This window comes from Phoxinus phoxinus (genome assembly GCF_949152265.1).
Source record: "Phoxinus phoxinus genome assembly, chromosome: 17".
Classification (NCBI taxonomy): Eukaryota; Metazoa; Chordata; class Actinopteri; order Cypriniformes; family Leuciscidae; genus Phoxinus; species Phoxinus phoxinus.
The window spans coordinates 32,465,807-32,493,306 of NC_136892.1; the positions used below are offsets into that span (position 1 = coordinate 32,465,807).

The following is a 27,500-nucleotide window of genomic DNA, read 5'->3' on the forward strand; positions in this document are numbered from 1 at the left end:
AAGAGAGAGTGTGTGTGTGTCACGGTGCAGAAAGAGAGAGTGTGTGTGTCACGGTGCAGAAAGAGAGTGTGTGTGTGTCACGGTGCAGAAAGAGAGAGTGTGTGTGTCACAGTGCAGAAAGAGAGAGTGTGTGTGTCACGGTGCAGAAAGAGAGAGTGTGTGTGTGTCACGGTGCAGAAAGAGAGAGTGTGTGTGTTTCACGGTGCAGAAAGAGAGAGTGTGTGTGTTTCACGGTGCAGAAAGAGAGAGTGTGTGTAGGCGAGATGTGGAGGTGAACTACACGGCTAAAGCGCGGGTCAGATGAATGGGGACATTATATGAGGAGACGGCCGCTGAGTTTCTGATGTATGGCTCAGAGGTCAGTGGGTGTGAGACCTGTGTGTGTGTGTGTGTGTGTGTGTGTGTGTGTGTGTGTGATGGCCTGGCCAGGGAGGGATACGGTTGCTAAGCAACAGACTGACCAGAGAGACTCATCTGATTGGAGTTTCATGGGATTAATTTCCGCGCGCAGAAGATGACCGGCGTCAATCACGGCAACACTCGTTCATCAGAGGACAGAAACAGTGTGTGTGTGTGTGAGAGAGTTTACACCGGCTAAACACTCACTAAACACTCATCAATCCCAGCTCAGCTCGGCTGCCGTCCGAGGAAGAGGAATGAGTGTGTGGACGGAGCGAGCAATAATGCTTTAGTGATGGACTTCAGTTCAATAGTCCGACAATCTGAAGCAGAAGTACAGTATTACTGCTCTCTACTCAGACTATTGAGGTCTCAGTATACCATACAGGTGTGTGTGTGTGTGTGTGTGTGTGTGTGTGCACGCTTAAATAAGTCTCTTCTGCTCACCAGAGCTGCTTTTATTTGATCAAAAATACAGTAAAACTGTGAAATATTATTCCAATGTAAATCATCAGTTTTCTATGTGAATATACAGTAAAGTGTAATTTATTCAAATCTGAATTTATCATCATTACTCCAGTCTTCAGTGTCACATGATCTTCACAAATCAGTGTAATATGATGATCTGATGCTCAAAAACATTTAGGATTATTATAAATGATGAATACAGTCGTGCTGCTGTGGAAACTGTGATGTATTGTATAGTATCATGATTCTTTTATGAATATAAAGTATATTATATGAAGAGTTATGCAGTTGATTAGTATGATTTAATGGAAAGTGCCAGATGTTGATTACAGTTTTCTGTAGAGATTTAAGGTTTGACGTTCATAATCCACACAAAACAAGTATTGTCACAAGAGTGTGTGTGTGTGACGATCTCTGTCTCTCTCTCTTGTGTGTAAAAGCTCATCTAACCTGGTGGCCATGAACTCATGCATCACACTGACATGTGACACACACACACACACGCGCGCGCACACACACACACGCGCGCGCACACACTCACAAGCACAAACACACACTTATAAACACACACTCACTCTCTCACTCACACACACAAACACTTATACACACACTCACACTATCTCTCACACACTCACGCACGCAGACACACTCAAACACACAAGCACAAACTTACACACACTCAATCTCTCACACACACTTAAACACAAACACTTATACACACACTCACACGCACGCAGACTCAAACTCACAAGCACAAACACACACTTATACACACACTCACTCACTCACACTCAAACACACAAGCACAAACACACACACTCACTCTCACACACACTCAAACACAAACACACACTTATACATACACTCAAACACATACACACACTCTCTCACACACACGCGCGCACACTCAAACACAAACACTTATACATACACTCACACTCAAACACTTATACACTCACTCTCTCTCTCACACACACGCGCGCACACTCAAACACAAACACTTACATACACTCACACTCAAACACTTATACACTCACTCTCTCTCACACACACGCGCGCACACTCGCACACACAAGCACAAACACACTTATACACACACTCAAACACAAACACTTATACATACACTCACACTCAAACACTTATACACACACTCAAACAAAAACACTTATACACACACTCTCTCTCTCACACACACGCGCGCACACTCAAACACAAACACTTATACATACACTCACACTCAAACACTTATACACTCACTCTCTCTCTCACACACACGCGCGCACACTCAAACACAAACACTTATACATACACTCACACTCAAACACTTATACACTCACTCTCTCTCACACACACGTGCGCACACTCGAACACACAAGCACAAACACACTTATACACACACTCAAACACAAACACTTATACACACACTCAAACACAAACACTTATACATACACTCACACTCTAACACTTATACACACACTTACACACAAGCACAAACACCCACACTTTTTATTTCATAACTGACTTAAATCAAATCAGAATTTCATTAAAAAAAGACTATCTCATAGTTTCAACTTTTAATGTCATAATTATGATTTTTCAAAGCATGTTTTTTCCACATGTGGCAGAAATATTCTTCCATATGATGGTGAATAAATGATGACAGAATTGACACTTTTGGGTGTTTGAACTCTCACAGCTGGAGGAATGATCTCCACTCGAGTCTTCTCTGACTCTACACTGCTGTCCTCTCGTTGCTCTGATTGTTCTCCTCGTCTGTAAGTGGATAAAGCGTCTGCTGAATGATTAACTGTAACTGTCCCTGTAAGGACTTCATTACTGTAACTGCTCATCTCATGTACACGGCTGCAAATAAAAAAATATCTGAAATTCCTGAAATTCAGTTTATGACACACATGATCAAACAGTGAGTGTGAAAATACTCACAACTCTCTAAAATTAACTTTAATGTTCCTGGACAAATATTAGTTCTGTGTTAAAACTGATGTGCTGATGATCTTTCATAACCTCTGACGACACAGACAAAGACTGTTCTGTTATTATCTGTGTGTGTGTGTGTGTGAGCGTGTGTGTGTGTGTGTGTGTGAGTGAGTGAGTGAGTGTGTGTGCTCTAGTTTATGTGATTTATGAGGACACAAATCTGTATAATAACATGTGTATTACACTGGTATTACAACTTAAACATGGTTTATGCTTAAAAAACATAAAAAACAATGTTTTATTAAAAATGTAAAAATGCGCAATGTTTCCTGTGATGAGTAGGTTTAGGGTTAATGTGTGTGTGTGTGTGATGGGTAGGTTTAGGGGCCGGGTCAGTGTAAGGGGAGAGAATATACAGTTTGTACAGTATAAAAACCATTACGCCTATGCAATGTTCTCATAAGTATAGCAAAACAAACTTGTGTGAGTGAGTGAATGTGTGTGTGTGCGTGTGAGTGAGTGTGTGTGTGTGTGCGTGTGAGAGTGAATGAGTGTGTGAGAGAGAGCGCGAGTGAATGCGAGTGCGTGAGAGTGAATGAGTGTGTGTGATTGAGAGTGTGTGTGTGAGTGAGAGAGAGTGTGTGTGTGAGTGAGTGAGAGTGTGTGTGTGTGAGTGAGAGAGAGTGAATGAGTGTGGGTGTGTGTGAGAGAGAGTGAATGAGTGTATGTGATTGAGTGAGTGAGAGTGTGTGTGTGTGTGTGTGTGTGTGTGTGAGAGTGAATGAGTGTGTGTGATTGAGTGAGTGAGAGTGTGTGTGTGTGTGTGTGTGTGTCTACAGTCACTAATAGATGATTCATTCAGCCGCTCTGTGTTTTTTATCACATTCTTGTGCTGCTTCTGTGTGTGTGTGTGTGTGTGTGTGTGTGTGTGTGTGAGTCTCCAGACCGATAAGATCTGCTGCTGTCCTCATGTTAAGGACTTCACTGATAACATTAAAACACGCTCAGAAACAATGGCAGTGAAGATGACATCACACTCAGACCTTTGACAAACACACAGAGAGAAGCCGAGCAAACACAGCGACGCGTGAAGGCAAATGATCAACCCTGGGGCTCGCTTTCTGGCGTTCTGGGGACAAATGTGTGTATTCCTCAAGACAATCACAAATACTTCATTATAAGCACATGCCTGTAGGAAAGACAATCACACTGCATTAGACTTGTACAGAGTTTCAGAAAAGATCTCGATAAATCTGCTCGAATTTGTCTAAATATATGAACAATATTTTAAAAGGAACATCTGGCAATAAACGACACATAACTGAGATCTCATCACGTCTCAATATTGTAGACACAGGGTTTGTGTCTCTGAAATCAGACACATGTGAGAAGCGGTTTAGTCATTAAAACTAAAATAATCTCATTGTGGAGAAACACCTGAGATCTCAGCTGTGATTCCCCCGGTTCCTATGTGTGTGTGTGTGTGTGTGTGTAGCTTCATTCATCAAGCACAAATCTGTGTAATGATGCAACATGCACTTACACGATTATCCCACAGATACGGCGGTGGAAAACATTCAGATAACGGTAAGAAAACGCTGAGATAAAGTGATTTAAGATCCTGATCCTGTTTATGATGATGTCATTAATATCCAGAATTTAATACAACAACATCATGCTCTCTTGAGACGGATAAAATCATAAGACTTTCTTTCTTCTGCTGAAAACACAAAATATGTATTTTACAAAAAGAGGCTTTTTATCAAGGTGAACTATTTCTTTAACGCTTTTGACCGGTCACTGAATAATCTGGAGAAATTATCAAATATTGATTTGTTCATGATTAATATTTGACAGGTAGACAGTAGATGTCAGAGCGGATCTGAAGAATAAATTAAACAACACAGGAAACATGATTAACATGATCATTCAGAGACGATCTCCACACATAAAACATTATAATGTTTAATAATAAACAAATTACATTTTTAATGCAAACAAGCTTCTCTCTTCTGAAGTCGTAATTTTGAGTTTGTTGTAAAAAAAAAGAATAGGGATCGTGGAGGACACACCACTTGTATTTATTGGGAAAGTCTTATTAAAGCCAAAATGTTTCATTATCCCATTGGTTAACAACAATATATAATCATTCATCGCATTATATAGATAGTCAGCTTGCTGTAATTCTGGAACTTCAGTCAAATACATACTTTTGCTGTGTATAAAACATACAATATGCTTTGATTCATGAACAAATCGTTCTTTAAAGTCAGGTCGAGTCAGTTCACATGAATCAAACTGAATCGATCTGTAGTTCTGAATTCGAAAGCACTGAATGATCCAATTATTAAAACAAAGAACCAGTTCGAAATGAACAAATAAAACCGTCAGGCAGAGTTGAAAGTCAGCTAGGTTATGTTCGATTAAAAAATTGAACATGTTGAAATATATAATATTATAATTATTTATAAGTATGCAGTGTCATAACTACATCTCTGACGTTTATAACAAACCAAACCGTTTGAAAATTGGTAGAAAATTGAGCAAGTTATGGTTATTTAAAAAGTACATGCACCACTAAACACAATGTTACGAGTAAGCGAGCTGACTGTGACAAGATGGCCGCCAGATGCGGCCGTCGACCTCCATTGGCCAGCAGCGCGGACGAGACATCTAGCCTTTATTATATGATATCTATGGACGAATCAGCGTTTTTGAACAAATCTTTCGAATGAATGATTCAATGACTCACTCATATAGACTTCACTTGTTTTATTATTGGATGAATCAGCGTTTTTGAACGAATCACTTGAGTGAATGATTCAATGACTCACTCATAAAGACTTCACTTGTTTCATTACTGGATGAATCAGCATTTTTGAACAAATCTTTCGAATGAATGATTCAATGACTCACTCATATAGACTTCACTTGTTTTATTATTGGATGAATCAGCATTTTTGAACAAATCTTTCGAATGAATGATTCAATGACTCACTCATATAGACTTCACTTGTTTTATTATTGGATGAATCAGCATTTTTGAACAAATCTTTCGAATGAATGATTCAATGACTCACTCATATAGACTTCACTTGTTTCATTACTGGATGAATCAGCATTTTTGAACGAATCTTTTGAATGAATGATTCAATGACAAACACATTTTCTAACAGACTCTTGTCTCCACCTACTGGTGTAACAATCTAATTTATAAAATCTTTATTTGAAGCATCAAGTTACTTTCTAAAGGTGATTTACTCTATTTTGATCGCTACTGTACACATCAGTGTTTATATCTGAACTATAATCTTTCATCCCAGTGCTTCTGTGATCATATGAATGATTGAAAGACAGAAATAATGAAACTGTGTGGCTGAAAACACTGGTTTCATATCTACACATGACAACGGCTCTCTCCGGATCAGAACACAGATCTGAATGTTCGCTGTGATCGGACTCGTCAAAGGTTTAATAGACACAGGCTGTGATTTAAGAATGAGATTGTGTGGGTGTTTGAATCGAGATCACAATCTTTTAACAATAGTGTATAAGGGCATCATTTAGGACACAACGTATTCTTCCCAGAGAGATTAATCCTTAAACACTCCTCCTCCTTCTCTATCCTTGGCACTTAACCTGCGTATCAGCGTCAGACAGACACAGAGGCTCTACACATAATAACTCAAGTTAGGTTTGTAAGCAGCGAGACGTGTGTGTCAGTAACGCTGATAAACCTGTGTTTAAAGGGAGCGTCTTTTTGATCCTGTAATCTAATTCTCTGGTTTCTTATTAACTATCCTGGTTACCGTGAGCTCCTCTCCGAACAGTCATATATTTATTCAAGACTTATTACCAAATGAGAGAAGGAGAGATTTTTAGTCCAGGCTTGAACAGAGGGAGAGATAATGAGGCAATCTCGTGTGTGTGTGTGTGTGTGTGTGTGTGTGTGTGTGTGTGTGTGTATGTTGACTTGACACGATAACGCTTTTGCAAAAGCAAAGTACTGTACAATTCCAGTGTGGTGAGGGTTGGTATCGTACTAGTTATTATCTAGGGGGAAAAATAAGAGGTTTCCGGATCAAATCCAGGTTGGAACGACAGGAGATTTCCTGAGGCCAAAAGATCCATCTGGAAAGTTCACGTGAACACCCAACACAATCTCATGGCAATTCGTAACTATTTTATTTTGTTTAGCTGCATTGGCGGCTAATATGTATGAATAGGTACAATCTTAGAAAAAGAAAAGGTCTATAAAAGTTACTGGAAAAACTAATATGATTCATAGTCTTTTGATTTCCCTATCCATTTTTTTATTACAAATGCAATAAAAATACAAGTATCGGTAATCATTATCGGTAAGAACAAAAAATAAAAGTATCATATCGGACTCGTTCTGTAAAAAGTTGGTATGGTTATGGTAAAATGTATGGTTATAGTTGTGTTCAGGGATGTTCTGATACCGATACTGGATTAACTAATATTATTCATATTCTTTTGATTTCCCTATATCCAATATTACTTTGTTCAAAATGACAAATGCTATGAAAATACAAGTATCGGTAATCAGAATCGATAAGTACCACATAAAAAATTTAATTGTTCGTTCGTTCTGGAAAAACTGGTATCGGTGCATCGATTAAAAAAAGTGATTTCAATGATATCGGTCCTCTGTGTCGTTATGGTTATAGTTGTGTTTAGGGATGTTCTGACACCGATACTGGAATAACCATAAACTTAGCATAAATAAGCAAAAATGCACCAATATCAGTTTTTCATGAACGAGTCCGATACAGATACTTTGATTTTTAGTACTTGCCGATAATGATTACCGATACTTGTGTTTTCATAGCATTTGTAATTAAAAAAAAAATATTGAATAGGGAAATCAAAGAAATATGAATCATATTAGTTATTCCTAGTGTTGTAGTCAAGACCACCTAACCCGAGACCAAGACAAGACCAAGACCAGAGTGTATCGAGACCAAGTCGAGACCAAGACCAGAGTGTATCGAGACCAAGACAAGACCAAGACCAGAGTGTATCGAGACCAAGTCGAGACCAAGACCAGAGTGTATCGAGACCGAGACAAGACCAAGACCAGAGTGTATCGAGACCGAGACAAGACCAAGACCAGAGTATATCGAGACCAAGACAAGACCAAGACCAGAGTGTATCGAGACCAAGACAAGACCAAGACCAGAGTGTATCGAGACCAAGACAAGACCAAGACCAGAGTGTATCGAGACCAAGACAAGACCAAGACCAGAGTGTATCGAGACCAAGACAAGACCAAGACCAGAGTGTATCGAGACCAAGACAAGACCAAGACCAGAGTGTATCGAGACCGAGACAAGACCAAGACTTTTAGGGGCCGAGACCAAGACCAGCGCCCCATACTACATGACACAATAAAATGTGAAACATGATCAAAAGAGCTTCTCAAATTGATCTGAAAGATCCACATTCCCATAAAAACACCTAGATATTAAAAACTCAAAGCTGAAATAAACTTAACCATCTTTATTCAATACTCCTGGGTGACTTCCATCATTTAGTACAGAATGTAAAACAATTATTCATTGTTCATCACTAAAGTCTTCACTTTTCTCCACCTTTTATAAACAATACAGTTATGTTGTTTTTAAACCAACAACAATCCTTTTTTTTTTTCAAAACCACATAGCTAAATGTGTAAAAAAAAAAAACATTCAACATTTAAAATGCAGAAAAGCTGTGTATTGTAATGAATACAGTAATTCTATGAGAAATGTTGATGTTTAGGAATAACTAAGTTGTAACTATTTTCCGCTGCATTAAAAGTAAAGCTGAATATGAATACAGTGAGTCTATGTAAAATGTAGATGCTCAGAAACTTGCTTAATATGTGCCAGAGAGAGAGAGCAAGACAGCGCTTATAGGAGACGAGAAAGTTTGCGCGCACGACCGGGGCTCTCTCTCTCTCTGCTCGTTCTTCAGTTGCGCCCTGTCACACTCGCAAGAGTTCGTCTACATTACTCACCGATCAAATAAGACTATGGCGGGACAAAAATTCGCTTTGGATTGCTAACATTAGCTAGCCAGCTTTGCTAACATCACTTACACATAACGTTAGCTTCCCTTTCTTTGTGCTTCCTTTCTAAGTGACGATAAAAGTTTGACGTAGTCCCCGCCGTCTCTGAAAGCGAAGCACTGCATAATTTACAAGAAGCTGTATGCTTTCTTCTGGATGTTGTTTTACAAATATTTTCTTTATGATTTTTGTAGCCAAATTGTAATACTGAAGTACTCGAGTACTACAACACTAGTTATTCCAGACAGTATCTGTATCAGAACATCCCTGAACACAACTATACCGATAACGGCACAGAGGACCGATATCATTGAAATCACCTTTTTTAGGGATGCACCGATACCAGTTTTTACAGAACGAGTCCGATACGATACTTTAATTTGTTGTGGTACTTGTCGATTCTGATTACCGATACTTGTATTTTCATTGCATTTGTAATTTTGAACAAAATAATATTGGTTAGGGAAATCAAAAGAATATGAATAATATTAGTTATTCCAGTATCAGAACATCCCTGAACACAACTATACCCATAACGGCACAGAGGACCGATATCATTGAAATCACCTTTTTTAAGGATGCACCGATACCAGTTTTTCCAGAACGAGTCCGATACGATTTTTCCTTTTATGTGGTACTTGTCGATTCTGATTACCGATACTTGTATTTTCATTGCATTTGTAATTTTGAACAAAATAATATTGGTTAGGGAAATCAAAAGAATATGAACAATATTAGTTATAGTTCTTGGTGTGAAGAGGCCTATACAGTATAAAGAAAATATGACTTTGATTCGATATGAAGACTCAGAGTTCAGGGAGCTGAAACTGCAAATAAAAAAATTACCCAGCATTCCTCAGTTATCTGATTGCTGTTTTCTTGCTGATGTCAGCCAAAAGCAATGGATCCTCTCTGCTGGTCTAGTGTCATTAGTTGAGCTGATCGCCTGTGCCGATCTGGAAAGTTCTCAACGTTCAGCTCTCCGCCAATCTAGAGAAGAAATTAAAATGTGATGAGCTGATCCTTATTGTTATTCGGGAAATGTTCATGCATTGATCTGATCCTCTCTGTTGATTCGGCTGGGTGAATGTTAACTTACAAACACAAACAACTGAAAGAATAAGCGAGATACAGATATCCAGCGCAAACACGGCCCATCGCCGGACACCGGGGGAATTTGACACTTCCACTCATGTTTAATTGAGAAGCTCATCCCAGATGAGGTCATATCACAGCGTGTCGGATAAAAACCTGTTAGTTTCTCTCTCCTCTCGGAGGAACTGCGGGATAGTGTTCAGGATCTGCCCAGAGCCCCCGAACACTTCTAATAGTGCGCTGTACATCACTGCCTGTCCTCGGATCAAGACACGCAGGTGGATAATGATACGAGCCTCTGAGAGATTTAGAAACCTCAACAGAAGTCGTTCGCCATGCATCGAGTTTATCGTCCCACTGAGGGAGATTCACTTTGGACTCGTTGCACCGCAGCCAGAACATTCAGGACACAAACATACACCAGAAGTAAATAAATAATGCTATAAAACACATAATATGAACTATAATAATAATACTGTTAATAAAGAAATAAAATATATATAAGAAAATTATGAACCAAAAAAATAAACAATTAATTTATCAACTAAAATAATAATAAAGAAAATTAAATAACAAAAAATATTCCACATCTTACATGCATTTACAGAATAAATAAATAAATAAACTACACATAATATTAACTATAATAATAATAAAGAAAATAAAGCAAAAAATAATCTCCATTTTACATGCATTTACAGAATAAATAACAACACATAATATTAACTATAATAATAATAAAGAAAATAATGTCAAAAATAATCTCAATCCTACATGCAGTCTCAAAGAATAAATAAATGACAATGCATAATATAAATATTAATAATAATAATAAAGAAAATAAAGCAAAAAATAATCTCCATTTTACATGCATTTACAGAATAAATATAGCACATAATGCAAACTATAACAATAAATATAGTAATAATAATAAAGAAAATAATCTCAAAAATAATCTCCATCCTACATGCAGTCTCAAAGAATAAATAAATGATGATGCGTAATATAAATATTAATAATAATACTACTGATAATAATAATAATAATAATAAAGAAAATAAAAAAAATAAACCACATCTTGCATGCAGTCTCACAAAATAACAATACATAATCTAAACTATAATGATAATAATAAATAAAATAACAAAATAATCCACATCCTACATGCAGTCACAAAATAAATAAATTACAACACAAAATATAAACAACAACAATAATAATGAAAAAAATAATAACAAAATATAATACACATCCTTCATGCAATCTCACAGAATAAATAAATTAAAGTGGTAGTATAATGCCCTTTTAACAAGATGTAAAATAGGTCTCTGATGTCCCCAGAGTGTGTGTGTGAAGTTTTAGCTCAAAAATACCCCACAGATATTTTTATATATCATGTTAAAGTTTCACTTTTTGAGGTTGAGCAAAAACGCACCGTTTTGTGTCTGTCCCTTTAAATGCAAATGAGCTGCTGCTCCCGGCACAGGGGGCGGAGCTTCGATTACCTCCTCACTCACACACACACAGAACATTTCAAAAACTTTTAGCCTTTTATGTTCAAACCTTGAGTCTATCCATCATTGTCTGACTTCGAAGAAGTGACAACATGTAGACAACATTTCTGAATGGTTAGTTGATGAATTTATGTAGCTTATATCTAGTTATCTTCTAGTCATTGATTAGCATATTCTGTCATGATAATCTATAAATCGTGTTCCGGGGGCGGGTTTATGTAAATTTTAGGGTTGGTGATGTCACTAACGGGAGGAATGTTGTGTAGTTCCTGCCAGCCGTTTGTTGTAGCCCTTTTCTTTAAAAGCAAATATCTCCCTTTGCTCTGAACTTTGAGCGTTGTAACTTTGCAGATGTTGTTTATGATCAAACACAACATTACACACTAACTACAGTTAGACAAGTCAAATCATAATCAATCACTGCTTTAAGAAAACAAATATATACAACACAATATCCTATACAACAATATATAGGCTGTAATAATTAAAATAAAACAACAATCAAACATCGAACAACAGAATAAGACGTTTGACTGTAAAGTTGAGTCCAGTCCAGGTTGGAGCTTGTTCTGGTCATAAGTTAGTTCTACCACTGAAATAATGGCACAGTCATCTCTGTTAGCAGTCCGAACACCGGACAAATGAATGGAAAACATGTAGAACTTGTACACAGAAAACAGATCAATTATTGCCAGTGCTGTTCTTCATTTGTAAGCCGCTGCTTAAAGGAACACACTGACTTTTTGGGACTTTAGCTTATTCCCCGTTTCCCCCAGAGTGAGATAAGTCCACACATACCCTTCCCTTCTCATCTCCACGCGTGACGTAACTCTGTCTGGCGCACCCACCGCTAGCCTAGCTTAGCACAAAGACTGGAGGTAAATGGCTCCAGCTAGCATACTGCTCCCAATAAGTGACAAAATAACGCCAAAATTTTCCTATTTACATGTTGTGATTTGTATATTCAAATGCGCAACTATAGAATGAATTCCTGATGCGCACGTGAGCGCCATCAGTGTTTCTCACACGTTCTCGTTTAAAGTCTGTGTAGAAAGAACGGTGTCGTCTTAGCGGTCTTAATAACTAATGATCGTTGCGACGGAAGTGAATCAATCAAAACTAACTTTAGCTGGAAAATATCTTTATTCAAGAACCGCTATAAAGCCAAAACAATCTCTGTTACCTTAAAAAGAAATCTGTTTATCACTGTAAAGCCACTTTGAAACAATCTACATTGTAAAAAAGCGCTATATAAGATGAATTGACAACTTGTATAGTCACAGCGTGAACAAATAACAAGGTCACATGAGACACAGTCATCTTCTAACCGTATACACACTGGAAACTATATTCTCAGAAGGCGAAGCACTGCTTGGGCGGAGTGATTTGGCGTTATTTTGTCACTTATTGGGAGCAGAATGCTAGCTGGAGCCATTTACCTCCAGTCTTTGTGCTAAGCTAGGCTAGCTGTGGGTGCGTCAGACAGAGTTACGGCACGCACGGAGATGAGAAAGGTATGTATGGACTTAAGTTGATAAGCTAAAGTCCCAAAAATTCAGCGTGTTCCTTTAAATAATGTACATTTCACAGATAAAATACTTATTTTGGACCTCGGTGGTCTATGGAAGAAAGAAAGTGCGACATGAGGGACAGCAAATGAAGACAATAATGCTCATGTCAGGTGATGACGAACACAACAGTCTCAGGTCAGTTCATAAACACCATTCTCCTCTCCATTATCATTTCAATAGTGTCACTGAAGTGCCGGGCTTCCCTCGTGTCCATCTGAGTGGCTTTCACACCCTCCATCTCTCTGTCACCTCCTCATCATCTTCATCCCCTCTGCGTTCCCCCTGAAGTGTTTTAAGGTGTGTGTCCTGCGGCCCGCAGCTTTTGGGACGCGCTGATGAGGAGATGATGGGGGTTTCTGCATGAATAAATGATCGTGTGCAGAATCCACCGGAGGAAATAGAGCGAGCGGCTAATGAGGAAGTGTTTCCTCCTCTGGAGTGGTTTTATCCACCAGAAAATAAAGCACGGCCTGCGATCATAATTACTAATGTCTCCAGTGCATTTCTGGCCATGAATAAATGATGCCAGTAGATGGGATGGTGTGAGATTAGTACCTTTTTCCTCCACTCACTATCAAATCAACGTTTAAGATGAGTAAAACTAAATGGGAGTGTCATAATCGTCCAAACTAGCTCCATTTCAATGCGATTAATTAATAAACGTGTTTTTTTTTTGGCTGTCACTATAAACCACACTGAAGAAAAACTATAAGATGAAAGTCGAAAAATTAGAATATGGTGAGATATTTCAAACCTTTATTTGTCATAATTATGATGATTATGGCTTACAGATTATGAAAACCTTTTCACGAATTTGGGGTTTTCATAAGCTGCAAACCATAATCATCACAATTATGACAAATAAAGGCTTGAAATATCTCACTTTGCATGTAATGAGTCTATATAATATATTAGTTTCAGCTTTTAAGTTGAATTACTGAAATGAATTGACTTTTGCACCATATTCTAATTTTTCCAGTTTCACCTGTACTCATGATTTAAAGCCAGTTCACTCTACAGCGGTTATTTGATTAATTTGATTGAATATGTTCATTCAAACTATTTAATTGAACCAAGAAGGATCAAGTCAGCTTTATTTCTATACAGATTTTTTCAAAGCAGCTTCACAGCAATAAACATGAAAATAATGATCAATCCTCATCAAATAATGAGACAAATTCAAATTCCGCTGTCAAAATCATTATACTCAGCTCAATTCAGTTCAGTGTTGATTCAGCTTAGTTCAATAACTGCATAAAGTTCATCACTTATTAAATTAGTTCACTTCAGCTATACGCATCTTTATAGGAGACATCAAGTCAGTTCAGTGTTGATTGAGTTCAGTCCAATAATAGTGACTCGCCAGTCGATTCAGGAATAAAGCATCTCTCCTAAAGACTGAAGAGCCGTTATTCAGTTCAAGTTCAGTTCTCGTCCGATAGTATGAGTGCATTGATAATATCACTGAATATTAAGTGTCTTTTAAGACAAGGCTACAGTGGCAAGGAACCCAAACTCCATCATGTGACAGAAATCTCGGGAGAAACCAGACTCAATTCTTCTCAAATGAGGGTCGGGCCATGCAATCAAACCAAATGTGAAACCAGTGTCCCGTAGGGTAAATGATTCAGAAAGTTTAATTATTTTATTGGCTACTTTAACCATCTGGTGCTCTTCGATCATTTGTTACAGAAAAAATCTATTTAAAATTATTTTCATTTTTTTTACTTCATCTGAATGGTACAAAACATGGACATGATTTGAAAAGGGTTAAATGGTCCTGAAAAAAAAGTCACACTTGTATCGTTCACGGTCGAAAAAAAACACGATTTATAGATTATCATGACAGAATATGCTAATCAATGACTAGAAGATAACTAGATATAATCTACATAAATTCATCAACTAACCATTCAGAAATGTTGTCTATCTACATGTTGTCACTTCTTCAAAGTCAGACAATGATGGATAGACTCAAGGTTTGAACATAAAAGGCTAAAAGTTTTTGAAAAGTTCAGTGCATGTGTGTGTGAGGAGGAAATCGAAGCTCCGCCCCCTGTGCCGGGAGCAGCAGCTCATTTGCATTTAAAGGGACAGACACAAAACGGTGTGTTTTTGCGCACCCTCAAAAAGTGCCAATTTTAACATGCGATACAAAAATATCTGAGTATTTTGAGCTAAAACTTCACACACACACTCTGGGGACATCAGAGACTTATTTTATATCTTGTTAAAAGGGCATTATACCACCACTTTAAAGGGATAGTTCACTTTGAAATTAAATTTTGGTGTGTTTTAGCTTACCTCAAGGGCATCCAAGATGTAGGTGTCTTTGTCTCCGCAGTAGTTTCAATTTTGGTATTTTTAGGTCAAACCGTTCTTGTCTGTCAGTCATATAATGCAGGTCTATGGTCACCAGCTCAAAGAGATGCACAGAGAAGTCCAAATTACACAATTCCCCATCGTAAGTACACACTGATGGCCTAAGACACGAAACGAGCAGTTTGTGTGAGAAAACGAACAGTAAAAGTGGATTCGGACACGCCCTAAGTGAACTTTATAGACCATGCGCTTAGATCATTAAAATAGGGCCCATAATCTCACAAATGTTGATATTCAGATGAAATGACAAAATTAAAGGTCCCGTTTTTTGGGTGTTTTTAAAGCTTTGATTGTGTGTACAGTGTGCAATATAACATGTGTTCATGTTTCGCGTGTAAAAAAACAGTATTTTTCACAAAATGTACTTATCTGTAAACCGCTGTTTTCACTGTCCTAAAAACGGGCTGATGACTTCCTTGTTCTATGAAGTCCCTCCTTCAGAAATACGTAACGAGTTATGATTGTGCCAGCGGTTCCTGTGTTGTGATTGGACAGCAGCTTAGCGCACGTTGCCCGGAAAGGTCACGCCTCTTACCGTAACGTGGAGATGCATGCGCTCAGTGTTACTGTAAACATGACCAAACAAAGGTGATCTGACTCCGGGATGAAAATAACAGCGTCTCGACGACATGGCGACACACACTCTACAAACGCAACTCTTCCTCTTCTCTGTAGGAGCAACAAGACCACGCCCCCTTTTGTGTATTCCTGTGGGCGGAGCTTAGTCTAAAAACTGTTCTAGTGACGTCATTAAAGCAGGAAGTAGAGGATGTAGTCCGAACCGGCCGTTCGCTGGAGGCTTTGAAAGGGGACTTCTGTTAAATCAAATATCTTGCTTTGAGCTTTATAATTTCACAGGTATTATTTATGCTCTAGCAGCAACATTACACACTAGCTAAAGTTTAAAAAATGGAATCACAAAGAACGGGACCTTTGAGAACAGCGTAGCCATTCATTAAAAGTGCTGAGATGATATTTCGTATTATCTATGGTCAGGAGAAAAAAAATAAGGTGTGGGGGAGGGAATATCTTTCTCTGGGGCGGGGATGGGGGGGCATCTTGCCCCATGTTACAATAAAATCCCCTAAAAATACAAAATAAATGATCAAACTGAAATATATATATCATTAATTTCATTATAAAATAACACGGGACACAACAGACGGCCGGTTGCAGAATCCGCTCGCCCACAGAAGGAGGTTTGTGGCCCTCGTCCATCTTTATCTTGTCCTGTCCTTCGCCAGATGGACGAGCGGGGGTGCAGGGCAGAGTTAGCGGGGGAAATGGTTAACCCTGATGTCCAGAGCGAGCGCAGCTTGGCGGATCTTCATTAACCTCCGCGCAGGTGAACCGTTCATCTCGGGAGAGCCCACTTATTACCCGCAATAACTGAGCCAGGAACACGACCGCGGCCTTTTCAATTAAAGGAGGAGCAGCGCTTCATTAACCCCTCGCTGCTCCGCGCGTGCCAGGCTTGTTTGGGGTTGCGTCGGGGTGCGCGGTGAAGAGGGACATATTTTACGGGGAAGTATCGCCAAGTTTCGCCGTCTGACAGCCACCTGCCCGATCCGGCCTGAAATATCGTGGCATGTTCAAGAGAGCAAATCATATTTCCTGAGATAGGCCACTAATAAGGTGAATTCACTTACGGGGAAAAAAGACCATCAGACCTCTGATACATAAAGCAACATAAAGGAAACTCGTTATTCTTTACAGGACAAAGTCAAACGGAGACTCTATCTCACAGAAAATGTGCTTCATACATTCATTGCCCTTTTCACAACACTCAAGGTCACCTAAAAACAATAACAATAGACAAAACATATAATACGCATTATTCACGGAAGTTGCTCAATACTACGTTGTGTAGGAATTTAGAAGGAAGACCAAAGAGAAAAGAATTGCAATCATCTATATGTGACGTAACTGAGGCGTTCAGACAGGACTCACTGTTTCTTCTGTTTTTCTAGATGTGTTTCACTCTCACGTCTCCAGTAGCAACGGCTATGATTGACAGCTGCATTCTAAAGGCCTGTCTCCACGGGAACAAGCGTGACCTTTTGCTCATGGTCAGTTAGAGACATCCACTTTCATTTCTGACAGTGGGTTCTTGTGTTTGTGTCTCGTGCCTCATTCTCACGGCATTTCTGTAAATGACACCACAATAAGAACGAATATCAGCTCAGGGTGCATCATCACGTCAATAGTCAGTCTCTTGTGTGTGTGTGTGTATATATAAATATAGGATTAAATCAGGATGATTGGGACGTTTTTTCCTGTCATCTCAATACCAAAAAGTGTCCCAATTTACCTGAATATATACAGTAATTCTGCAGTTTGTAAAGCGTGCATATATATATATTGTTTTAGGCTGAACTTCTGGCTATAATAATGTTTTATGTTAATTTCTTATCTATATTCAGTTGTAAAGCTCTAGCTAATCCAATCTACTCCACACAGAAATCTGATATATGACGATACATGTAAAATACACCCAAGAAGATGATAAATATATATTATAGGATGTATAGCAAGCACCACTAAATATTAAATATGGTTTTCACTGACATATAATGTCACATGTGTGCATATTAAAAATATAAATAATGTTTTTATGTCATATACGAATACTGTATTTTAATGTATCAATTGCAAAAAAAAAATATGATGTGACATTTTTCATATTATTATCATCAGTGAATGCACACACACACACACACACACACACACTTTCTCTCTCTCTCTATCTCTCTCACACACACACACGCACACAGATTCTCTCTCTCTCTCACACACAAACACACACACGCTCTCACACACACTCTTTCTCTCTCTCTCTCACACACAAACACACTCTCTCTCTCACACACACACACACACGCTCTCACACACACTTTCTCTCTCTCTCACACACACAGACGCTCTCTCTCACACACACACACACACACACGCTCTCTCTCTCTCTCACACACACACACACACACACACACACGCACACACACACGCACCCTCACACACACACACACACTTTCTCTCTATCTCACACACACAGATTCTCTCTCTCTCTCTCACAGACACACACACACACACACACTTTCTCTCTATCTCACACACACAGATTCTCTCTCTCTCTCTCACAGACACACACACACACACACACTTTCTCTCTCTCTCTCTCACACACACACACACACTTTCTCTCTCTCTCTCTCACACACACACACACACACACACACACACACACACACACACACACACACACACACACACACACACACACACACACACACACACACACACAAATCTGTTGTTATATCTAATGTATGTACTTTTATATCTAGATATACAAATAGATATATTTATATCTATGACCAAATTAACCTAACCTAAATTAACCATAATTTAAACATTTTGTCAGATGAAAATATGAACACCTTTAACACATCAGAATGATGCCTGGCTGTTTGTTGCTGTACAAACCCTCTGGCTTCACCTGTAAAGCTCCTGTTTGTTGTCTCCGTCTCCGCAGACACTTGAAACCGGAGGTGTGTGGAGCTGCTGATTGGCTCTCAACCCCGGGTCGGCCCGCTTGATTGGCGGGTGTGTTGTTATTGATCGTAGAATCAGTTTCAGGGTAATTTCTGTCTTGCCGAGGGAGAAAGGAAAGGTGAGTCACGATGAGTGTGAGCTGCTGAAAACATCAGACGAATCACACCGAGGAAACTCACACACCATCATCTGTGTGACACATTAACTACTTATAAAACTAAAACCATACAAACATTCATTACGGTACTTGAAATAAACGCCTCGTCTGCAGTTCATCAGATCACATATAAAATATTACCCACAAGGCCAAGCAGCAGAAAGAAAGAAGATGCCCAACCTAACATAAAATCAAGGATATAGAAACATAAACATGTTTAATACAATCACATTTACTACAATATGTATATTACTTTCTGTGTTATTTTCTGATTGATGTCAGTCACCATCATGTTTTTCTAAAGGCTATTTACAAATATTCTTCTAGTTTGTTGTAAATACTTGAGTAATCAATGTAAACGTAACCAACTTTCGATCGTAATACTTATAATTTAAACATGCATAAATTAAACACACACTTAGTTTTCAACTTAACATTTTCTGCAGAAGTGCTGCTGGTTACTAAGCAGAATTATTATCTGCAATGGAAAACATGAAAAAGAACTTGTGTGTGTGTGTGTGTGTTTGTGAGTGTGTGTATGTGTGTTGTGAGGGTGTGTGTGTGTTCGAGTGTGTGTGTTTGTGAGTGTGTGTGTGCGAGTGTGTGTGCGTACGTGCGTGTGTGTTTGTGAGTGTGTGTGTGTATGAGTAAAACAGCCTGGGAGATAATCAATACTGCTCAGATGTGTGTGTATGTGGGTGTTATTCTTTCCCATCATGCCTCAGTCAGCTGTAGAGCATCATGACCGCAGGACCCATAATCCCTTCTGCTCCGTGTGGCATTTCTCTGGCTGTTGATCACAGATCACGTGCTGATCGATCAATAACTTTGGGAGTCTGAAGTCATTCAAACGGTAATTTCTGAGGTGTAATAAATCCAGGAGAGTTTATGTTCTTGAGCTCCAGCTGTATAGTTTTACTGGGCATGTTGTTCCAGTGTTTCAAGGACAGTTTGTCTATTTCTCCCTCTCATTGTTGTAAAGGCATGCTGGGAATGACGTAGGTGATTATCAAACACTCACACACACACATGCGCGTGCACACACACACACACACACACACACACACACACACACACACACACACACACACACACACACACACACACAGACACACACACACGATTGAAATATTGTCTGATTTATTCAGTAAGGATGCAATAAATTGATGAACAAATTTAAGTTATTTATAATGTTACAAGTCTGTTGTTCAATCTCCTGAAAAAAATACTGTATTGTAGATCCTTACCATTTTCAACATTGATAATAATCAGAAATGATCATCAAATCTTCATATTAGAATGATTTATGAAGGATCATGTGAAACTGAAGACTGCTTTGATCAATAATTCACACTTTACTCTATATTCACATATAAAATACATAAATTGTAACACATACATAAATTGTAATAATATTAAAAAATGTATTATTATTATTAATAATAAAACAAATATTTTAATATTAATATAAAGCTCTGATTGCTTTGCTATACATACATATTGTAATCAGAGCTTTATAAATAAATAAATAAATAAATATAAACATTACATAGATATACAAATATTTTAATATTAATATTTATAAAACTGCATACTGTTTCATATACTTTCATATAATTTCTTAGAAATCTACAGCCAATAGTAAATGCAACACAGCATGAAGTTATGAAATTTAAAATGAACCATCAAAGCCATATTTATATTCAGAATGACAACTGGACAGCATACTGTATACTTCATATTCTATTTAAAGTCCTCCTGAAGTCAATTATTGTATCCTTTAAAACTCATCTTTGATCACCAAAATTACATATTTTATGTTAAAGTTTTTCCCCTTGAAAAAAAAACTTCATGCCTTATAAAAACTGTAGCCTAATTTAGTATGCGTGGTTCTATACATATGCAAATGAGCCCCGCCTCCACTCACTCACTCACTCACTCACTCACTCAGAGATCCACTGGTTGACGATCACACGTTGATCTGATTGGTTACAAGGTAGTGTGTGACGTCAGAAACACCAGCGATTTCAAACCGTGTTTTTGAGACTGTCTTTGGTTCACTGCAGTTTTAAGCAGAAAATACTCAGCAATGCTGTCCACTTATGAACTTACACATGCTTAGTCTTAAAGCAGATTAAAAACACCACATAGACACATAAACAACATTAAAAGCTGGATTTTCACCACAGGTTTTACGGCGTTATACACCCGAGATCTGATTGAAACCAGGCCACGACACATTAAAATGCTTCCGTCGGAAATAGACGGATGGAGAAAGAGAGCGAGAGAAATCTCTCACACAAGCAGCCAATACAGTAATGCGTATGTGTGTGAGTGTGTGTGTGTGTGTGAGGTGGGAAGAGGCTGTCATAGAGAGATAGGCCGGGCTCTGGATCAATAGGTTTACTATGGCCGCTGGCCAGCGGTTGTTTCCATGTTCTCTTAGGCTGGGATTCACTCATCAATACTTTCATTGGGTCTCTGGAGCTGCAGGGCTGCACCAGTAATCAGGGATATTTTTAGAGGCCTAACACTCTTTCTGGCAAGGTTATAGCGCTGGCCTCTGCTGTCTCGCTCTCTTTATCTCTCTGTGGCCGCCAGTGATCACTAACCAACCCAACTGAGGCTACTAACTTAACTATGACAGTGGCTGTTTTCATATTCATGCAGCTTCTACAGAAGACATTATTCAGCTCAAGTCAGTTCAGTGTTGATTGAGTTCAGTCCAATAATAGTGACTCGCCAGTCGATTCAGGAATAAAGCATCTCTCCTAAAGACTGAAGAGCCGTTATTCAGTTCAAGTTCAGTTCTCGTCCGATAGTATGAGTGCATTGATAATATTACTGAATATTAACACCGTGTCCTAACTACACGCGCCGCGACACGAGATAAAATGCCTATTTTCCGCGTTAATCAGAGTTTTGTCCTAGCCAGCTACGACGGCGAGACGCGACGATTCTATTGTAGAAACGGTTTCTATTTTTCTACGACGTCGCGCTGGAACAACAAACACAAAGTGTGGCGATGATAATCTCAGGTGCTGTTTAGGTGCTTTATTTAATGTTAAAAGCGTGTCATGTGACTTTGAATATCATTTAGTGGTCCAGCTTTGTAGCTGTAAAAGCAACACTGGATAATTCACCTCAGATCTTGAAATTAAACAAATGGAAACAAGAACGTTCAAACTGTGTAGAAACAAGTGTATTATTTGACAAAGATTGTTTTAGTAACTCAGTAGCCTATGTATTTGAATACTGTTTAAATGGTGTAATATTTGTGAATTTGATTATGTAGCTACTTATCCATTTTATTGTGATTGCCGTCAAGATTACTCTCTGGTGCCGTGCACTTGACGCGAGACTCCGCCCACACACTGTTCTGATTGGCTGTGCACTCGCCGTGAGAGCCCGCCCACACGCTGTTCTGATTGGCTGTGCACTCGCCGCAAGACTCTGCCCACACGCTGTTTTGATTGGCTGTGGACTCGCCGCGAGACTCCACCCACACGCTGATCTGTTCTGATTGGGTGTGCATTTGCCACGAGACTCCGCCCACACGCTGTTCTGATTAGCTGTGCACTCGCCAAGAGACTCCGCCCACACGCTGTTCTGTTCTGATTGGCTGTGCACTCACCGCAAGACTTCACCCACACGTTGTTTTGATTGGCTGTGCACTCGCCGCGAGACTCCGCCCACACGCTGTTCTGATTGGCTGTGCACTCACCGCAAGACTTCACCCACACGTTGTTTTGATTGGCTGTGCACTCGCCGCAAGACTCCGCCCACACGCTGATCTGTTCTGATTGGGTGTGCACTCGCCGCGAGACTCCGCCCACACGCTGATCTGTTCTGATTGGGTGTGCACTCGCCACGAGACTCCGCCCACACGCTGTTCTGATTGGCTGTGCACTCGCCAAGAGACTCCGCCCACACGCTGTTCTGTTCTGATTGGCTGTGCACTCACCGCGAGACTTCACCCACACGTTGTTCTGATTGGCTGTGCACTCACCGCGAGACTCCACCCACACGTTGTTCTGATTGACTCTGCACTCGCCTCGAGACTCCACCCACACGCTGATCTGTTCTAATTGGCTGTGCACTCGCCGCGAGACTCCGCCCACACGCTGTTCTGATTGGCTGTGCATTCGCCGCGAGACGCCGCCCACACACTGTTCTGATTGGCTGTGCACTCGCCGCGAGACTCCGCCCACACACTGTTCTGATTGGCTGTGCACTCGCCGCAAGACTCCGCCCACACACTGTTCTGATTGGCTGTGGGTTTTGATTGATTTGTACGCATCTTGCAGTCGCGTCGCGTCTAGTGTGGACAGACACATTATTTGTCGCTGGATCTTATCGCATCACGTCTGGTTAGGACACGGTGTAAGTATCTTTTAAGACAAAGGCTACAGTGGCAAGGAACCCAAACTCCATCATGTGACAGAAATGTATATAAATTAGAAAGCGCGGGTCAAACAATCAAACCAGCATGAAAGCATTTTATTACAATTTAAAACAGCTTTTTTTATGTGAATATATAGTAAAGTGTAATCAAATCTGAATTTTCAGCATCTTCAGTGTCACATGATCCTTCATAATATGCTGATTTGATGCTCAAGAAACTGGTCTTTTCTGTTTTTATTTTTTTTCCTATTTTTAAGAGTTATGCTTAGAACAAGAAAAACAAACATTTATTATGCATAAATAGCTTTTTATCACAGAAATATGCCAATTTAGATGGAATTATATTTATATTTACAGTATATAGTTCTCTATTTAATGCATATAAGTATATTTCCATCATCTTTTCAAACAGTCTTCGAGTTCGAGGTGCACCTCACAATGCTGTCCAGTTAGGGAGATCGCTAGGCTTGGAAGATTTTGTTCTTAGTAAATTGCTGAAATAAATAAGAACTTATTTTCTAAAAAAGGTTCCTTTATTGTGAAGAGACGTGTGGGTGTTTTATTGTGTAGGACTGCCGAGGTGTGGACGTACCTTGGTGAGGTTTCACATCTTTACGGAGTCGTTCTCCGGTTAGAGGGAGTGTGTTTCTTCCTCGGGAATGATCCGTGATTAAGACTCACTGTATTCTTCCTGAGGAGATGAAAGTCATCGACTTAATTAACAGATATATGGAGGAATGATAGAAAGAACAGACATAGACAGACAGAACGACAGGATGGATGGAGGGATATCTATCTATCTATCTATCTATCTATCTATCTATCTATCTATCTATCTATCTATCTATCTATCTATCTATCTATCTTACTATCTATCTATCTATCTATCTATCTATCTATCTATCTATCTATCTATCTATCTATCTATCTATCTATCTATCTATCTATCTATCGTCTGTTTCTCTGTCTATATACAGTAAGTAAAGAGCAATGTTGCATCCTATGAAGAGTGTTAAAAAATACTAATGAGGTTCATTTCAATTAGGATAACATGCAGTTCAGTTCATCTAGTGTGTGTGTGTGTGTGTGTGTGTGAGAGAGAGAGTGAGTGTTTGTGTGTGTGTCTGTGTGTGAGAGAGAGAGAGAGAGTGAGTGTGTGTGTGAGAGAGAGTGAGTGTGTGTGTCTGTGTGTGAAAGTGAGTGTGTGTGTGTGTGTGAGAGAGAGTGTGTTTGTGTGTGTATTGGTGAGTGAGCATGTGTGTGTGTGTGAGTGAGTGAGAGAGTGTGTGTGTGTATGAGTGACTGAGTGTGTGTGTGTAAGTGAGTGTGTGTGAGTGTGTGTGTGTGTGAGTGTGAGTGTGTGTGTGTTCACCCGCCTCTAATGGCTCAGATGATAGATCAGTTGTGTGCTGATGATAATTAATTCTCTCTGTGTGTTTTCAGGAGGGGTCGCGCTGACGGTCTGTCAGTCAGATGGTTCTCAGGAGAGTCTTTTGTTTTGAATAGGGGGAAAATCTGAGCCGCGGAGAAGAGATTCCCAGCCCGATCAATTCCCTCTAACTACACTATTGATTAGCTGCAGTAACATTTTTCATTTATTAATTATGAGGAATATGTACTTGGAAGTGTCTCTCTCTCTCCTGATAGGGTCATCAGCCATGAGCTGATATCATTTGGTGCTCGTATGAATGTGTTATAGACATATCATCGTCATTAAGGACACACTGACACGTCTTTGTCTCTGAAATATGACACTGCACCTTCTATACTTCTCTTTCTGAGGGAGGTTTTATTTTTAGGTTTCAGATGATTAAATACTGCTTTTAATGGTGTTCTATAATGCGATAGATAGATAGATAGATAGATAGATAGATAGATAGATAGATAGAACGATAGATAGATAGATAGATAGATAGATAGATAGAACGATAGATAGATAGATAGATAGATAGATAGATAGATAGATAGATAGAACGATAGATAGATAGATAGATAGAACGATAGATAGATAGATAGATAGATAGATAGATAGATAGAACGATAGATAGATAGATAGATAGAACGATAGATAGATAGATAGATAGATAGATAGAACGATAGATAGATAGATAGATAGATAGATAGATAGATAGAACGATAGATAGATAGAACGATAGATAGATAGATAGAACGATAGATAGATAGATAGATAGATAGATAGATAGATAGATAGATAGAACGATAGATAGATAGATAGATAGATAGATAGATAGATAGATAGATAGATAGAACGATAGATAGATTGATATAGATAGATAGTAGATAGAACGATAGATAGAACGATAGATAGATAGATAGATAGATAGATAGATAGATGGATAGATAGATAGATAGAACGATAGATAGATAGATAGATAGATAGATAGATAGATAGATAGATAGAACGATAGATAGATAGATAGATAGAACGATAGATAGATAGATAGATAGATAGATAGATAGATAGATAGAACGATAGATAGATAGATAGATAGAACGATAGATAGATAGATAGATAGATAGATAGAACGATAGATAGATAGATAGATAGATAGATAGATAGATAGATAGATAGATAGATAGATAGAACGATAGATAGATAGATAGATAGATAGATAGATAGATAGATAGAACGATAGATAGATAGATAGATAGAACGATAGATAGATAGATAGATAGATAGATAGATAGATAGATAGAACGATAGATAGATAGATAGATAGAACGATAGATAGATAGATAGATAGATAGATAGAACGATAGATAGATAGATAGATAGATAGATAGATAGATAGATAGATAGATAGAACGATAGATAGATAGAACGATAGATAGATAGATAGAACGATAGATAGATAGATAGATAGATAGATAGATAGATAGATAGAACGATAGATAGATAGATAGATAGATAGATAGATAGATAGATAGATAGATAGATAGATAGATAGAACGATAGATAGATTGATATAGATAGATAGTAGATAGAACGATAGATAGAACGATAGATAGATAGATAGATAGATAGATAGATAGATGGATAGATAGATAGATAGAACGATAGATAGATAGATAGATAGATAGAACGATAGATAGATAGATAGATAGATAGATAGATAGAACGATAGATAGATAGAACGATAGATAGATAGAACGATAGATAGATTGATATAGATAGATAGTAGATAGAACGATAGATAGAACGATAGATAGAACGATAGATAGATAGATAGATAGATAGATAGATAGATAGATAGATAGAACGATAGATAGATAGATAGATAGATAGATAGATAGATAGATAGATAGATAGATAGATAGATAGATAGATAGATAGAACGATAGATAGATAGATAGATAGATAGATAGATAGATAGATAGATAGATAGAACGATAGATAGATAGAACGATAGATAGATTGATATAGATAGATAGTAGATAGAACGATAGATAGAACGATAGATAGATAGATAGATAGATAGATAGATAGATGGATAGATAGATAGATAGAACGATAGATAGATAGATAGATAGATAGATAGATAGATAGATAGAACGATAGATAGATAGAACGATAGATAGATAGATAGAACGATAGATAGATAGATAGATAGATAGATAGATAGATAGATAGATAGAACGATAGATAGATAGATAGATAGATAGATAGATAGATAGATAGATAGAACGATAGATAGATAGAACGATAGATAGATTGATATAGATAGATAGTAGATAGAACGATAGATAGAACGATAGATAGATAGATAGATAGATAGATAGATAGATGGATAGATAGATAGATAGAACGATAGATAGATAGATAGATAGATAGAACGATAGATAGATAGATAGATAGATAGATAGATAGATAGATAGATAGATAGATAGATAGAACGATAGATAGATAGAACGATAGATAGATAGAACGA

At 38.3% G+C, this 27,500-nt stretch overlaps 1 protein-coding gene across 2 annotated transcripts in view; it reads right to left on the reverse strand.

Moving 5' to 3' along the window:
• The window catches only part of st8sia3 (ST8 alpha-N-acetyl-neuraminide alpha-2,8-sialyltransferase 3), a 59,576-nt gene that overhangs the window by 22,990 nt on the left and 9,086 nt on the right, over window positions 1-27,500 (reverse strand). The window contains exons 4-6 of one of the 2 annotated variants that reach the window (XM_079586512.1): window positions 24,143-24,241; window positions 18,934-19,081; window positions 9,725-9,868 (exon numbers count right to left, since the gene is read on the reverse strand). The gene's annotated coding sequence lies outside the window, so the exon portion shown is untranslated. Of the gene's footprint in view, window positions 1-9,724; window positions 9,869-10,129; window positions 10,308-18,933; window positions 19,082-24,142; window positions 24,242-27,500 lie in introns of those variants that run through there. The other variant, XM_079586513.1, reaches the window with a different exon arrangement.